We start from the raw sequence: 15,752 nt of genomic DNA, 5'->3' as shown, positions 1-15,752 counted from the left end.
TCTTGATAATAAAACCCTGATTTTTAACTTCATAAGGCTCCACAGCAGCAGGAATGGTTGTGTGACCAAGTTCTGGCCAATGAGATAACACAGATGTCATGGGACCAAGCTTCTAGAAACTTAAAAAATATGTATGTTTTTTATGCTGGGTGTGGTGGCTCACGCCTGTAATCCCAGCACTTTGGGAAGCCAAGGTGGGCGGATCACGAGGTCAGGAGATTGAGACCATCCTGGCCAACAAGGTGAAACCCTGTCTCTACTAAAATACAAAAAGTTAGCCAGATGTGGTAGCACGTGCCTGTAGTCCCACCTACTCTGGAGGCTGAGGCAGGGGAATTGCTTGAACCCAGAAGGCGGAGATTGCAGTGAGCCAATATCACACCATTGTACTCTAGCCTGGCAACAGAGCAAGACTCTGTCTCCAAAAAAAAAAAAAAAAAAAATTATTTTTTAAAGATTTTTGTAGCAATGAGTTCTTGCTTTATTGCCAAGGCTGGTCTCAAATTTGTGGCTTCAAGTGACCCTCCCACCTCAGCCTCCCAAAGAGTTGGGATTAGAGACGTGAGCCACTGCACCTGGCCTAGAAACTTCTTTAAAGCCTCTTCTTTTTTGATTCTTACAAACAAGTGTAGACATGATACCTAGAGGAATACCACCTATATTATGATTATTGGATAAATGTCTCATGCCAAATACAGCAGAGGGATAGAAAAGGAATCCATATCCTTGATGACTGTTAAAGCCTACGAAAACACTTCCAATCCCCAGAGTTTTTGGTGTATAAAATAAATCCTGGCCAGGCATGGTTGCTCAAGCCTGTAATCCCAGCATTTGGGAGGCTGAGGTGGGTGGATCATGAGATCAAGAGTTCAAGATCACCTTGGCCAAGATGGTGAAACCCCGTCTCTACGAAAAACACAAAAATTACCCGGTGCAGTGGCAGGTGCCTGTAATCCCAGTTACTCGGGAGGCTGAGGCAGAAGAATCACTTGAACCTGGGCGGCAGAGGTTGCAGTGAACTGAGATCGCGCCACTGCACTCCAGCCTGGGAGACAGAGTGAGACTCCGTCAAAAGAAAAAAAAAAGAAAAAATCCTTTATTTATTGAAACCACTGTTCGATGGGTTTTCTTTTATTTGTAACCAAGTGAAACTTTACATGATACCTTATCCATGACTCATTTACATTCTCATTCTCCATGTTTCCAAAAGAATACACACACAAAAAAATATTGAGCCTGGTTTAAAATTTGAATTTTTCATACTAACCTCATCAACTTTCATAAAATTATACCAATCCCATAAAATTTATCGAGGAGCTTTTCCTATTTTATAAGGCAGGAGTTATATCTTCCTTTAAGCTTTGATAAAATGTGCCTATTAACTAGCTAGAGGGCTATTCTCTTTTTGGAGAAGATGAAGAGAAAAAGGAAGATTTCTGAAAAATGATTTACTTTCTTCAAAGGCTACTGATTATGCATTCCTAGGAAGGTGAAATTGGTTCTCAAGAGAGCAAGGGGCAAAAGAAATCTTAGCTATTACAATAAGGTCTGGCCCTTCAAAGCTCAATTCTATCCAACAAAATCTTACTCTTTAGTATTTAATTTCTCACATTAGGGAGAATTTAAATTAAATAGTTTTCCCTTCCTTGGAGGCAACAAAAATAACAACAATAAAAAGCTTAAGAACTGTTTTAAGTCTATTTCATTATTCTATTTCTTTCTAAGTCACTTACAGTAACTATTTCTTTGCTAGGGCTGCCATATAAAATACCATAGTCCGGGTGGCTTAAGTAACAGAAATTTCTCTTTCCACAGTTCTGACAGTGGGAAGTCTAAGACCAAGGTGTTGGCAGGTCTGGTTTCTCCTGAGGCCTTGCTCTTTGGCTAGCAGAAGGCCATCCTCCTGCTGCTTTGTCCTCATGTGGCCTTTCCTTTGTGCACACACACCCCTGGTATCCCTTTCTACATCAAAATTTACTTCCCTCATGAGGACACCAGTCAGACTGGATTAGGTTTCACCCAAGGGCCTCATTTTAATTTACCTCTTTAAAGACCCTACCTTTAAAACACTATGTTTATATCTCCAAATAGTCACATTCTGAGGTAGCAGGGGCTAGAGCTCCAATGTATGAATTTTGAGGGGACATAATTCAACCCAAAACAGTAAATTATGGTGTTTCTAGAACACATTCCATTTGGAAAGTTTTAAAATTTATTGCCGTGCACTTTCTTATAGCAGATTCCTGTTTTCTCTTTTAATCTCTACTTATTTACAGTTATGTTCTCCTTTTCATTGTGAATATTGTTTCTCTGTTTAACTCTTCCTTATTTGCTTGGTAAATTTTTTAAGAGGTCAGTTTATATTGTTAATCTTTTTTAAAAAATAAAGCTGTTGGTTTTGAGAGTCTCTATCTTACCTTTATATTTGATACCATTATTCCTGTATTTATCTTTATTATTTTCTTCCTTCTACTTGCTTTGTGTTTACTAAGGCATACTTTTCCTAACATTTAAAATCTAATATTTAACTTATCACTTTTTCATCATAACTCTTTTCTACTATCTGCATGTGATATAGTTTGGATGTGTGTCCCCTCTAATCTCATGTTGAATTGTAATTCCCAGTGTTGGAGTTGGGGCCTGGTTAGAGGCAAGTAACTCACGGAGGCAGATTTCTTATAAATGGTTTAGCACCATCCCCTTAGTGCTTTCCTCGAGATAGTGGGTGAGTTCTTATGAGATCTGGTGGTTTAAGAGTGTGGCACCTCCCTCCCCACTCTCTCTTGCTCCTGCTCTGGCCATGTGACTTGCCTTCTCCTGTTTTGTCTTCTGCCTTGATGAAAAGCTCCCTGAGGCCTCTCAGAAGCTGAGCTGATGCCAGTGCTATGCTTATGGAGCCTGCAGACCTGTGAGCCAATTAAACCTTTTTTCTTTACAAATCACCCAGTCTCAGGTATTTCTTTATAGCAACGCAAGAACGGCCTAATACAACATTCAAGGCTAAAAACTGCTCACCAATAACACTTCCGCTATACGCTACAAGTATTGATATGATGTGTTTTCATTTTTGTTCCATGGTATTTCTCAATTTCTATTTTCATTTTTTCTTGAAAAACCATACAATAAAAGCTATTTTTTTTTTCTTTTTGCTTTTTTGTTTAAGAGATGGAATCTTGCTCTGTCACTCGGGCTAGAGTTCAGTGGTGTCCTGATAGTTCACTACAGCCTTGAAGTCTTGACGATGGGGGCTGGTTGGGAGAGAAACCAGCTATATGATTAGAGGATTGAAACTTTCAGTCCCAACTCTCAACCTCCAGGAAGGGGACAGGAACTGAAGGTTGAGCTTATCAGCAACGGTGAATAATTTTTTTTTTTTTTTTGGAAGACTCTCACTCTGTTGCCCAGGCTGGAGTGCAATGGCATGATCTCGGCTGACTGCAAACTCTGCCTCTCGGATTCAAGCAATTCTCCCTGCCTCAGCCTCGCGAGCAGCTGGGATTACAGGTGCCCGCCACCATGCCCAGATAATTTTTGCATTTTTAGTAGAGACAGGGTTTCACCATGTTGGCCAGGCTGGTCTTGAACTCCTGACCTCAGATATCCATCCCCCTTGGCCTCCCAAAGTGCTGGGATTATAGGCGTGAGCCACCGCACCCAGATGGCCTAGTCATTTTTTTTTTTTAACCCAATTTTGAGGCCCTGGTTAGAGGCTGGATAGTTCTTCTTGAGTAGCAGATCTATACCCCAACCACTTCCCGGATTAGCTCTCACACTGGACCATTATGTATCTACCCTAACTGCCCCAGGGCCAGCTATCCTACAAAGTGAGAAAACCCCTATACAGGAGCCACAAAAAGTACTCAAATTAGCTAATCCACAGGGAGCCCAAGAAACCTAGCTAACCCTCCCCTCCTCATCATGCTTTTATAAACTGTTCCCTACTCTTGAAGCTTGCTGTTCACCCGGCCTCTGGTACAACTCCCTGTGTGGCCCTACATGGGGGCTTTCTCTCACTCACAGCTATAAATAACAAACAGAGTGCATTTCATCTAAAGATGAATAATGAAGAGTTGGGCATTTCACTTAAGATGAACAAAGATTTGTGCTTTTCATCATTGCGTTGTTTTCGGCTAGCAAAAAAAAACCTTAAAGCTCATAAAACACACGTTGGTGGGGCAGATTAATGGACTAATGCCGTAAGGTCATTTAGGGACCCAAGTTCCTTCCATCTCTTGTTCCCTAGGAGTTTTTTTAGGCAGGGGAGAAAAGAGTTATTTTTATGTATTTTGTACAAGATGTGTTTTGTTCAATTCAGATTCACAGTCATCATCTCTTCGAATAGTGCTTTTCCCCAATTCTCTCCATTTTGAAATAGATTTACCTTATTTCATATATTTTTTCCTATTTATACATCTGTTAACACTGATAGAAAGTAGTTATCTTTTTAATGCTCTGGCATTATTGAAGAAAAAGCCACCCCTTTCCTAAAATAGTGATCATTTGTGGGTAAAAACTCCAGACATATTAAAATCAAAGAATAAATCTTTTCTCAGCTAAACTGTACCTGCCTCCTGCTCAAAGTATTAAAATAGTTTGTCCTTGGGGAATTCTCCCTCTCCTGCAGGTGACAAGTGAACCATATGCAATACTAAAGAACTTTCATCCAAAGATTTCAAGATTTTAGGGAAAAAATGGATAATTTATGTCATTATAATAAAAATTCTACTGAAAAATCACAAACTTTGCCTGATTCAGAATACTAAAGCCAACTAAAAAGTAATAGCCACTTTTCAATACCACTAGATAACAAATAATATAACTTGATTTAAAAATTCCCATAAAAGAATTTTTAAAAAAATTTTAAAAGATTTTTAAAAATCTTAAGTGAGTCAAGTAGAACTTTCATGATACAGTAAAAAGAAAAATATTAAAGTGTTCCCTTTTAAGACTTCCCAGTCAGGCAACATGGGGATACTGAATGAAGGAATTTCAGAACTGGAAAAAATATCCTCAAAGAATGTTATTAGCAGATCAAACAAATGAATACTAAGGTTAGCCCCTAATCTTATTATCAGTAGCTTCATTCCCATGGTGGCTGAGAATATGTGGTCAATAGTAACTGATTCAAAATACACAGATACTGCAAAGAAATGACTAAGGAACAATAAAAAAAATAGATAACTTAAGAAATAGATAACTCAGGAAAAACGAAGAAATATCTCGGAAATGCAGAAACATCTCAGTGACTACATCTCACAGTGCTCATCCAGAACAAATACAGAATAAATTAATCTAACATTTCATAATGAAGTATACTTTGAAGGGCCAAGTTAAAAGATAAATTTCAGTTATTCATAATGACAAGCTTTAATAAACATGAAAACTTTAAATTTATTCAATTAACGGCCATATTACCTAACAAAAACTTCCTGATTCCTGTCCATTTGCATTATGAAAATTTAGTTCAGTATATTGTAAGTGACAGGTAAAGAAAGCAAACAACCACATGCAGTAAATGAGGTAGCCATTGGCTACACGTGAATACTGAGCAGTTGCCACACAGCTGAGCAAAAATGACATGAACTTTCAGCGTAAAACATATTCCAGATTTTGAAGATTTAGCAAAAACTAAAGAATGTGCACTATTTCCTTGACAATCTTTTATACTTATTATATGTTGAAACATTATTATACTGCATTAAATAAAATGTTATTAAAAATAATTTCGGCCAGGCACCATGGCTCACGCCTGTAATCTCAGCACTTTGGGAGGCCGAGGTGGGCAGATCACGAGCTCAGGAGATCGAGACCATCCTGGCTAACACGGTAAAACTCCATCTCTACTAAAAATACAAAAAATTAGCCAGGCCTGGTGGCGGGTGCCTGTAGTCCCAGCTACTCAGGAGGCTGAGGCAGGAGAATGGTGTGAACCTGGGAGGCAGAGCTTGCAGTGAGCCGAGATCTCGCAACTGCACTCCAGTCTGGGCGACAGAGCAAGACTCCACCTCAAAAAAATAATAATAATTTCATCTTCTCTTGGGCCAGGTGTGGTGGCTCATGCGTGTAATCCCAGCACTTTGGGAGGCTGAGGCAGGCAGATGGCTTGAGCTCAGGAGTTTAAGACAAGCCTAGGCAACATAGTGAAACCCCATCTCTACCAAAAAAAAAATACAGAAATTAGCCAACCCCGCTAGCACGCACTTGTACTCCCAGCTACTTGAGAGGCTGAGGCACGAGAATCGACTTGAGCCCAGCAGGCAGGGGTTGCAGTGAGCCGGTATCAAGCCACTGCACTCCCACCTGGGTGACACAGCAAGACCCTGTCTCAAAAAAAAAAAATTATAATAATGATTTCATCTTTTCTTTAATGTGGCTACTAGATATTACACTCATAGTCCACATTATATTTCTATTAAACAGCACAACTATAAGAAGCTGGAAAAGAAATACAGACTTTCCCAGCTTTCTAGTTCAACTGGAGATGGCCTTATAACAGCACAGTCCAATAAGGCATGAGCGGAGGACTGCTACAGACTTTGGATAAGTCTAATAAAAATGGCTACTTCTGATGAAAAGTAGCTAATACTCTTCTTTTATTAACTTTCTTGTTAGCATTTTTTAGAGCAGCCATTTTGAGGTCATAAAGAAAAGGAAAACTAACCAACTAACCAGTTAGCTATCTCCAGGCTTCTCATTAGGTGAGAAAGACAAGCACCTTTTCATTTAAGCCACTGTAGTCATTCCGAACAGACATGTGATGAGTTAATCTAACATTTCATAATGAAGTATAATTTAGAAGGGCCAGTTTGAAAAATAAATTTCAGTCATTCATATGATAAGCTTTATTAAATATGTTAACTTTGAACTTTATTCAGTAAGCCATGTATCCAACAAAAATTACAAAAACATTTCTACATAAATACTTGAGAGTTTAACTTTAGTTCAAAAAAATCAAAGACACTAATTCAGACATAAGTATAAATTCACTGCCCAATTGTAAAATCAATGGAGTGACAGAAATCTCAAAGTAATAGCTGAATTCTAAGAACTTCATAAAAATACTATGCAAAAATGGGTACAAATATCCGGCAGCAAATAGATGATGACAGCATTACTTTTACAATAGAAACATACTGCAGTAAGCCTAAATGTACTAGCAAAGGCCTGGCATACAACAGGGGTTCACTAAATATTTTGAGAATAAATGAACCAGAGGGATTTGGTTGTGTATTTCTTTTCTTTTCTTTTTCTTGAGACAGAGTCTCACTCTGTCACCCAGGCTAGAGTGCAGTGGCACGATCTCGGCTCACTGCAATCTCCACCTCTCAGCTTCAAGCGATTCTCCTGCCTCAGTCTCCTGAGTAGCTGGGATTACAGGCACGCACCACCACTCCCGGGTAATTTTTGTATTTTTAGTAGATACAGGGTTTCACTATGTTGGCCAGTCTGGTCTCGAACTCCTGACCTCAGGTGATCCACCAGCCTCAGCCTCAGCCTCTCAAAGTGCTGGGATTACAGGCGTGAGCCACCCCGCCCAGCCTGGTTGTATATTTCTGACACATGTTACAGAATGTCAGGCAGCCATTAAAAGTGTTGTATATAGATGTTTAAATGTAGCAAAATGTATGCAGCATATTAAAGTTTTTTTTTTTAAGGCAGTTAAAAAATACATTAGGACTCCAGGGTTAATTGATCTTATAAAATGACTGAACTGCAGGATAAAAGGGTTTTCTTTGGCAGTAGGGGAGGGTACAAATATAAAGTTACATAAACAATAATTACTAAAAAACAAACGGAATCCAAATCACGGAATAGCAGAGGAAAGGTCTCAGGAAATCCAATTGTTCACACAAGCAGTAAGAATATTGACAAAAATCATCAAATTTTTTCAGAACTCTGGAAATTAAACAAGAGCATACAACGATCCGAGCATTAAATCAAGAAAAATGGCTGAAATCTCAGTAAGTAGAGTGAGCTTTGGGGTATGTGAAATTGCTCTATTCTCAACCCTTCTCCCCAACTCTGTAGTAGGTTTATATATCAACAGCCACAAAATCATAGTACACATGAAAAACCAGCAGACTAGCAACAACATGAAGGAGGAACAGAACAGCTTTAGAACTCCCCCAAACCACCATCTTAGTAAACTGTTACTATTTGAATGTCTGACAGCTCCTTGAACACAGGCATTCAGAGCTTTTCTTTAAATGACCTCAGAGCTCACACAGATGCAAGTGGCCTTTCTTCTAGGCATATAAAGGAAATAATCAGTTGCAACCGTTTAACACTGCACCTGCCTAAAACAAATTTTCTTAAAACTGGGGGATGAAGTGTCCACGGGGGCCACTGAAAATCTCCAACATATTCCTGGAAAGTCAGAAAGCTATGCACACACATAGGTGTGGGCCTATAGTAAGTAAAGACCTGAGATAATACTCCCACACCTCTGGCTGAAATGGATGCTCTACAAAAGCAGGAAGTGAAAGCTCAAGTAGAATTGGGCACTTCCTATGAGAGCTTTCAAGTTACGCCTAACACACACAGTGAGAACCTCTGCAAAGGCGAGGAGACTGATTCGTTCAAAGCATTTAAGTAAATTTCAATCATTAACTGACCAGTAAGCTAACTCAGCAAAGACCTCAATGGCCACCTATGACAAAGAATACATAATTCACAGAAAATTTTCAGGAAAGATGCTAAACAAACAGGCAACTCCACAAATATAAACATCAACACCACCACACTTTGAAGTAGGGAGACTTGATTTCTGGAATTAATATATTATTCTAAATGTCCAGTTTTAACGAAGAAAGATGACACATGCAAAGAAACAAGAAATTGTGGTCTGTATACCTGAAAAATGAAATTAATAGACACTGTCCCTGATAAAGTCCAAACACTGGACTTACTAGACAAAGACTTTAAATCAAATATTCTAAATATGTTCAAAGGGCTGAAGGAAATCATGTACAAAGAACAAAAGGAACTCCTGAGAAAGATGTCACACCAAATAGACAAAATCAATAGAGATAGAAATTACCAAAAAAAAAAAAAAAAAAAAAAATTGAGTTGAAAAGGGCAATAATGTGAATACCCATGTTCAATAATGTACAGAGATCATACAAGGATGTTTTCCCACCATCATGGAATGAAATTATAAATCAGTAACAGAAAGAAATTTAAAAATTCACAAATATGTGAAAATTAAAAACTGTACTATTAAATAAACAATGGGTCAAAGAAAAACTCACAAGAGAAATCAAAAAACACATTGAGATGAACGAATAAAAAACCACAGAATATCAAAACTAATGGCATGCAGATAAGTAGAGGGAAATTTATAATTGAAAATGCGTCTATTTTAAAAAGAAGAATGATCTCAAGTCAGTAATTTAATCTTTCAGCACAAGAAACTAGAAAAAATAAAAGAAAAATGAACCTAAACCAACCAGAAGGAAAAAAATAATAGACTAAAAAAATAAATAAAATAGAGAAGAGAAAAATAATTTTAAAAATAAATAAAACCAAAAATTGATTTTTTGAAAAGGCTTAACAAAAATCAAACCTTTAGCTAGGCTGACCAAGAAAAAAAGGGATAAGACTCAAACTAGTAAAGGAAGGATGAAATAAGGGACATTAACATCAATCTTAGGGAAATAAAGAGGACTTAAATAGGATACTATGAACTAATATGTGCCAACAAATTAGATAATTAGATAATCTAGATTAAATAGACAAATTCCTGGAGAAACACAAACTACTAAAACTGACTGAGGAAGAAATAGAAAATCTGAAGAGAAATGGTGATCAAAAACATTTCCATAAAGAAAATCCCAGACCCAGCAAGCTTTACTGATAAAATCTACCAAACATTTAAAAAATTAATACCAATCCTTCAAAAAATAGAAGAGGAAACATTTCCTAACCCATCCTAGGAGTCCATTATTGGCCCTGGTACCAACACCAGACAAAGGTATCTCATTCACATATATAAACCAACAAAACACAGAATAGATATATGGCAATATCCATCATGACTATTAATGTAAAAATACTCAACAAAGTATCAGCAAATGAATGCAGTGACATTTAAAAAGGATTATACATCATGACCAAGTAGGATTTATTCCAGATATTTTAGGTAGGTTCAAAATAAGAAAATCAATAGATGAAGTAGTATATATTAATTAAATAAAAAACAAAAATCACATAATCATCTCAACAGATATAGAAAAAAATATTAAAAATCTAACAACTTTTCATGGTGAAAGCACTCAAGAAAGAAGGAATAGAAGGAAACTTTCTCAATCTGATGAAGGGCATCTCCAAAAAAACCCACAGGTAACATTTTTCTTTTCTTTTCTTTTCTTTTCTTTTCTGAGACGTAGTTTTGCTCTTGTTTCCCAGGCTGGAGTGCAATGGCATGATCTCAGCTTACCACAACCTCTGCCTCCCGGGTTCAAGCAATTCTCCTGTCTCAGCCTCTCCAGTAGCTGGGATTATAGGTGTACGCCACCATGCCAAGCTAATTTTTGTATTTTTAGTAGAGACAGGGTTTCATCACATTGGTCAGGCTAGTCTTGAACTCCTGACCTCATATGATCCACCTGCCTCGGCTTCCCAAAGTGCTGGGATTACAGGGGTGAGCCACCGCACCCAGCCCACAGGTAACATTTAATGGTGAAAGATTAAAAGGTTTCGCCCTAAAATCAGGAACAAGACAAGGATGTCCACGCGCAGCCCTTATTTTCAAGATTGTATTGGAGCATCTATCCAGGGAAATTAGTTAAGAAAAAGATTTAAAAGCCATCCATATTGGATATGAAGAAGTAAACTATTACTATATGCAAATGACATAATATTCTACATAGAAAACCTAAAGAATTCATAAAAACGATTAAAGCTTAAACACGAGTTCAAGATTGCAGAACACAAGATCAATTTATAAAAATCAAATGAATTTCTATATGATAGCAATGAACATTCTGATAATAAAATTAAGAAGCTCAATTTAACCTAGTATACAAAATAAAATATGCAGAAAGAATTTAAAAGAATGAAAGAATAATGTATTAAAAACTACAAAACCACATTAGAAGAAATTTTAAAAGACCTACGACACCTAAAGCACAAGCAACAACAACAAAAAATTAGATAAATGGGACTTAATCAAAATAAATAAAAAGCTTTGAGCTTCAAATGATATCAAGAAAATGAAAACACAACCCATTCTCTGTTTTCCCCACAATAATATGGACGGCATGATGTTACAGACTAATCTCTTTTTTCATTTTTATATTCTCACTGTTTGGCCCATTACAGAAACTCAATAAATGTTTATCAGATAGTTGTATAATCCATGCAAGGATGCATGAACAAATAGAAACAACTAAACATGAATAAACCTGTAAGCCTTAGGCCTCTTTGGCTGCCTTTGAAGCTTGAATATGATGTTGCCACATGACATATATGTCACTCATATCTGTACAGGTTAAACAGAGATCTAAAACACTCACTGTCAGCATAGAAAATGAACTCTTGAGTCAGACTACTTGGTTTAAATCCAAGCCCTGCCACGTACTACATGTGCGACCTTGATAAGCCACTTAGTGGCTCTCTGCATTATTTTGGTCATTTGTAAAATGAAGATAGTAACTGTACCTACCTGATAGAGTTGCTGTAAGGATTAAATAAGTTTTTATATATGCAAAGCACTTTGAACAGTGACAGCACATAAGTTCTATATAATGTTAGTCATTATTACTATTGCTACATATAATTTTAGAAACAAGTACAGTGTTATCTTTCTATTTTTAGAGGAAAAACCATCCATAAATAGTTTTGAGCAACTTACTTATTTCTCTGTGTAAACTGATGACAAGCAGGAGCTAAGAATACCTTATAATGCCTCTAAGATTACTTATAGAAAAGATTTATTCCAACTTTTGAGATAGAAACCCCTCAAGTTCAGCCTGATAACCATCTCATAGCAAAAGGTAGAATCTAGGACACAAAGTTTCCATACAATAAATAAAAGCCAGAAAAAAAATTTAATATTTTAAAGAGAAAACATGTACACAACAACTTAGTAAACAGTAATAGAAAATAATAGAATAAAATACCTATCTTTAAAATAAAAGTCTTAGTACACAAGGAAAAAAAAATCTCACCTTAAAAAATCTCTCTAACGAAGTTCAACTAAAAACTACTGGCTCCCGATCATACATAACTCCTAGTATCTAAGCCCTTGTGTAAATCCGGCCTACACTGAATAGGGATGACTTGTGTAATAAATAGGATACTGTATAAATGTGACTTCTGAGGCTAGGTCATAAAAAGTACTGTATTTTTTATCTTGTTTTCTTGGATCACTTGCTCTGGAGGAAACCACCTGCTATGTCATGAGGACACTCAAAGCAGCTCAGTTGGAAAGGTCTCTTGCTAATAACAGCTGGGGAGAAACTGAGGCTTCCTGCCAACAGCCATATGACTGAGCCATCTCAGAAGTGGGTCTTCCAGTCTCAGTAAACTCTTCAGATGAGTGCAGAGCCAGCTGACATCTTAAGTGCAGCTTCATAAGAGACTCCAAGCCAGCACCACCCAACTTAGCTGCTCCCATATTTCCTGACCCATGGGCTGTGAAATAATAAATGTTTAATCTTTTAAACTAAGTTCTGAGGTAGTTTGTTACACAGCAAAAGATGACTAATACAATAAGAGAGAAATTCCATGTGTCATCCAATCTGAAACATGACATACTTGAAAAGAGCTGCTAGGTCATATGGTAGAAAACATCTTTGCAAAAAAAAGTAAATGACACATGAGTTCATAAAGGGGACTTTCACAGGTCTTATGTTGAACAAGCACCTACAGTTTTGTGCACAATTTTTATTATAAGGCTTGCAACCTAAATGTGCTTTTAACAACTTCGATAAGAGACATAAAAAAGAATCTCAAACACAAAACAAAATTTCACTGTTATACAAATTTGAGGGGGTACTTTGACTTTAAATGAAGTAAGTTTCTCTGGACCCACTTCTAAATGATTTCTTTCTTATTTCTATGAATCTACTTTTAGAATATTTATTAATGGAGAATGTCATGAAATGAGACACGGAACGCCACGTAGCAGTTCATTACTTTGCCCCCCTCCAACAGATGTAAATAAGTCTCTATCAGAAGGACTGATTTAGGTAAATTTATATTTAGGTCTAAGTTTAACATATATGATGAGTTTCTCTCTAGATAAAGAAAGCAAACGGCAGTACAAGGGCAGAACTACAGAACTTTGTCTTTTTCAAAGTTTTTATTTTTAATAAAAAATGAGTATGACCAATGTACACAGCAAGACTATTATAGACACTAGGAAATACTGATACCAAGGAAACATGGTACGCCTGTGTAGGCAATGAAAGATGTTAGAAAATTAGCATACATTACTGTGCCTGCCCTTAGGAAATACATTCTGCAGTAAAGTTCATCACCACAAACATGGCCACTTAGTAGGTTCACTGCCCCTTTGTAAAGGTGCACATGACCCTTAAGACCATGGCCCTCTCCCAAAGGAACTACAGTATAGATACAAATTTTATAAAAACAATAGAACCAGTAAAGATATAATGAGCTGCAAAAGAAAGGCTTATCAAAAACCCCAAAGTCCAGACAATGCAGTACCTATATTCCATTATGTATGTATGTATATGTGTGTGTGTATATGTGTGTGTGCACATATGTATATCTCCAAACTCTGAATTCTTCACTCCTAAGAAAAAGAAGCGTTATGGCAAATTTTAAATTTTATAGTAAATAGAGAAGGAAATAAACGGTAATCCCACTGACATCCTGGGTCCTTAGATTGTCTTAACATGTGAGTGTAACTAGGAACTGAAGATGTGGTAGGGTTATGAACTAGCCAAACCAGAACCTAAGATACAGTTAAAAAAGAAAAGGTTTCCAAGTCATACCACTTTTCAAAGAATTGAATCCTCTGAGATCTTTAGATAAAAAGAATTTCATTAACTGATTCTATGCAGGTCCATTTACTGCCTCTCCATATGATCCAACACATTATATAGAATCTCAAGGAAAAAGATGGTGAGCAGAAATGACATGTTTTATTACTCTAGGATTTTTAAGTGTACATATTGAAGGCTATTGATAATTAGTTACATAAAAACTTCACATATAGTAAATAAAAACCATAAGGCCAAGAAAAACCACAAATAAGAAATTTTTTTTAAAAAAGCAGTTTAAGAAGGTAAGGAAATATCCAAAAATTTTAAAGCTTATATAAGCCATATAAAACCAAATGGAATGGCTAAAGTAAATATAATATTCATGAAAAATGGCAGTTGACAAATAAAAATACAAAATGAATTATGACATATATTGAGAAAGCAAAAAGTAAAATTTTTACAATTAAAAATAAATTACTGAACAAGGCCAGGTGCGGTGGCTGTCAGATGTAATCCCAGTACTTTAGGAGACTGAGGTGGGCTAATTGCTTGAGCCCAGGAGTTCGAGAACAGCCTGGGCAACATGGTAAACCCATCTCTACAAAAAATACAAAAGAAATTAGCCGGGCATAGTGGTGTGCATCTGCAGTCCCAGCTACTGAGGAGTCTGAGGTGGGAGAATCACCTGAGCCCAGGAAGTTGAGGCTGCAATGAGCTGAAACGGCGTTACTGCACTCCAGCCTGGGCAGACAGAGTGATACACTGTCTCAAAAAAAAAAAAAAAAAAAAATTACTGAACAAAACAAAGCCACTTGTAAGCAATATTAGTTGCCACTAATTGTAAACGGTTATCATAAGATGTTCCACAGGGATCTAGGATATTTCTCCCAGTGCTTTGGAGATGTTATGGGTGGAAAAAAATGAGAAGCTAAGTGGGCTGGTTCTGGAAGGCCTCCTCTCCTCAGTCAGAGTCATGCCTCTTTTATTTGTTTTATATTTTGGCATGCTCTTTAAGATTGGTCTAAAACAGGAGTTTCCCAGCTCCTCTCCCTTCTTTGTTTTATATTTTAGCATGCTCCTTAAAATTGGACTAAAACAGGAGTTTCCCAGCTCCTCCCTGACCCCAAATGCTTGAATAATCCCACTTCACAATATTATAAACACTAACAACTATTTGGATGAAATGAAACCATAGAATTCTTTGACAAATCAAATAGAAGTAACCATACTGGGTATTATTAATTTCTTACGACCATAATTTCTTCTTCATTATTTATCTTCACTTCTAAATAGAATTTATTTATTGTATGAGACTATAAACTCACACACCATAAGTGTGTATAAGAATATAAACTACTAGAGGGCAGGGCTACATGCACCTATTTTGTAGTACCCTCAGTACGGTCCAGTGACAATTTTGGTGTTAAGTGTCTGATGTAATTGTTCTCCCTTGCATGGATCACAGGAGAGGAATAGCAACAAACATATATAGTACATCTACCCTTTCACAGAGTTCTCACTGCATGTACCAAATAATAAAAGCTTTTTTGCTCCCACTGTGGCACATTTCAAAGTACATCAGCGCATGTGCCTGTGTGTTTGTTCAAGCAATAATGCCTGTGAAAGAAATGCTTCTCATCTTTGGGATATGAATTCCTTACAATTTTCCTAATAAGAATAAGTACATGGTATTTGTCTTTTGAAAAACATGAAGAACCCTACTGAGATCCTACAAATAAAAATAATATAACAGGATAAAAGTTTCTCTTTACTTTTCAAAGGGTGAGTTACGAAATG

At 36.8% G+C, this 15,752-nt stretch overlaps 1 protein-coding gene across 11 annotated transcripts in view; it reads right to left on the bottom strand.

Moving 5' to 3' along the window:
• Positions 1–15,752, bottom strand: part of PHKB (phosphorylase kinase regulatory subunit beta) — a 238,738-nt gene that overhangs the window by 163,978 nt on the left and 59,008 nt on the right.

Source organism: Pongo abelii, chromosome 18 (genome assembly GCF_028885655.2).
Source record: "Pongo abelii isolate AG06213 chromosome 18, NHGRI_mPonAbe1-v2.0_pri, whole genome shotgun sequence".
In the NCBI taxonomy this organism is placed as follows: Eukaryota; Metazoa; Chordata; class Mammalia; order Primates; family Hominidae; genus Pongo; species Pongo abelii.
Note: the sequence above shows the minus strand (reverse complement) of the source record. Positions and strands in the feature narration are given on the sequence as shown.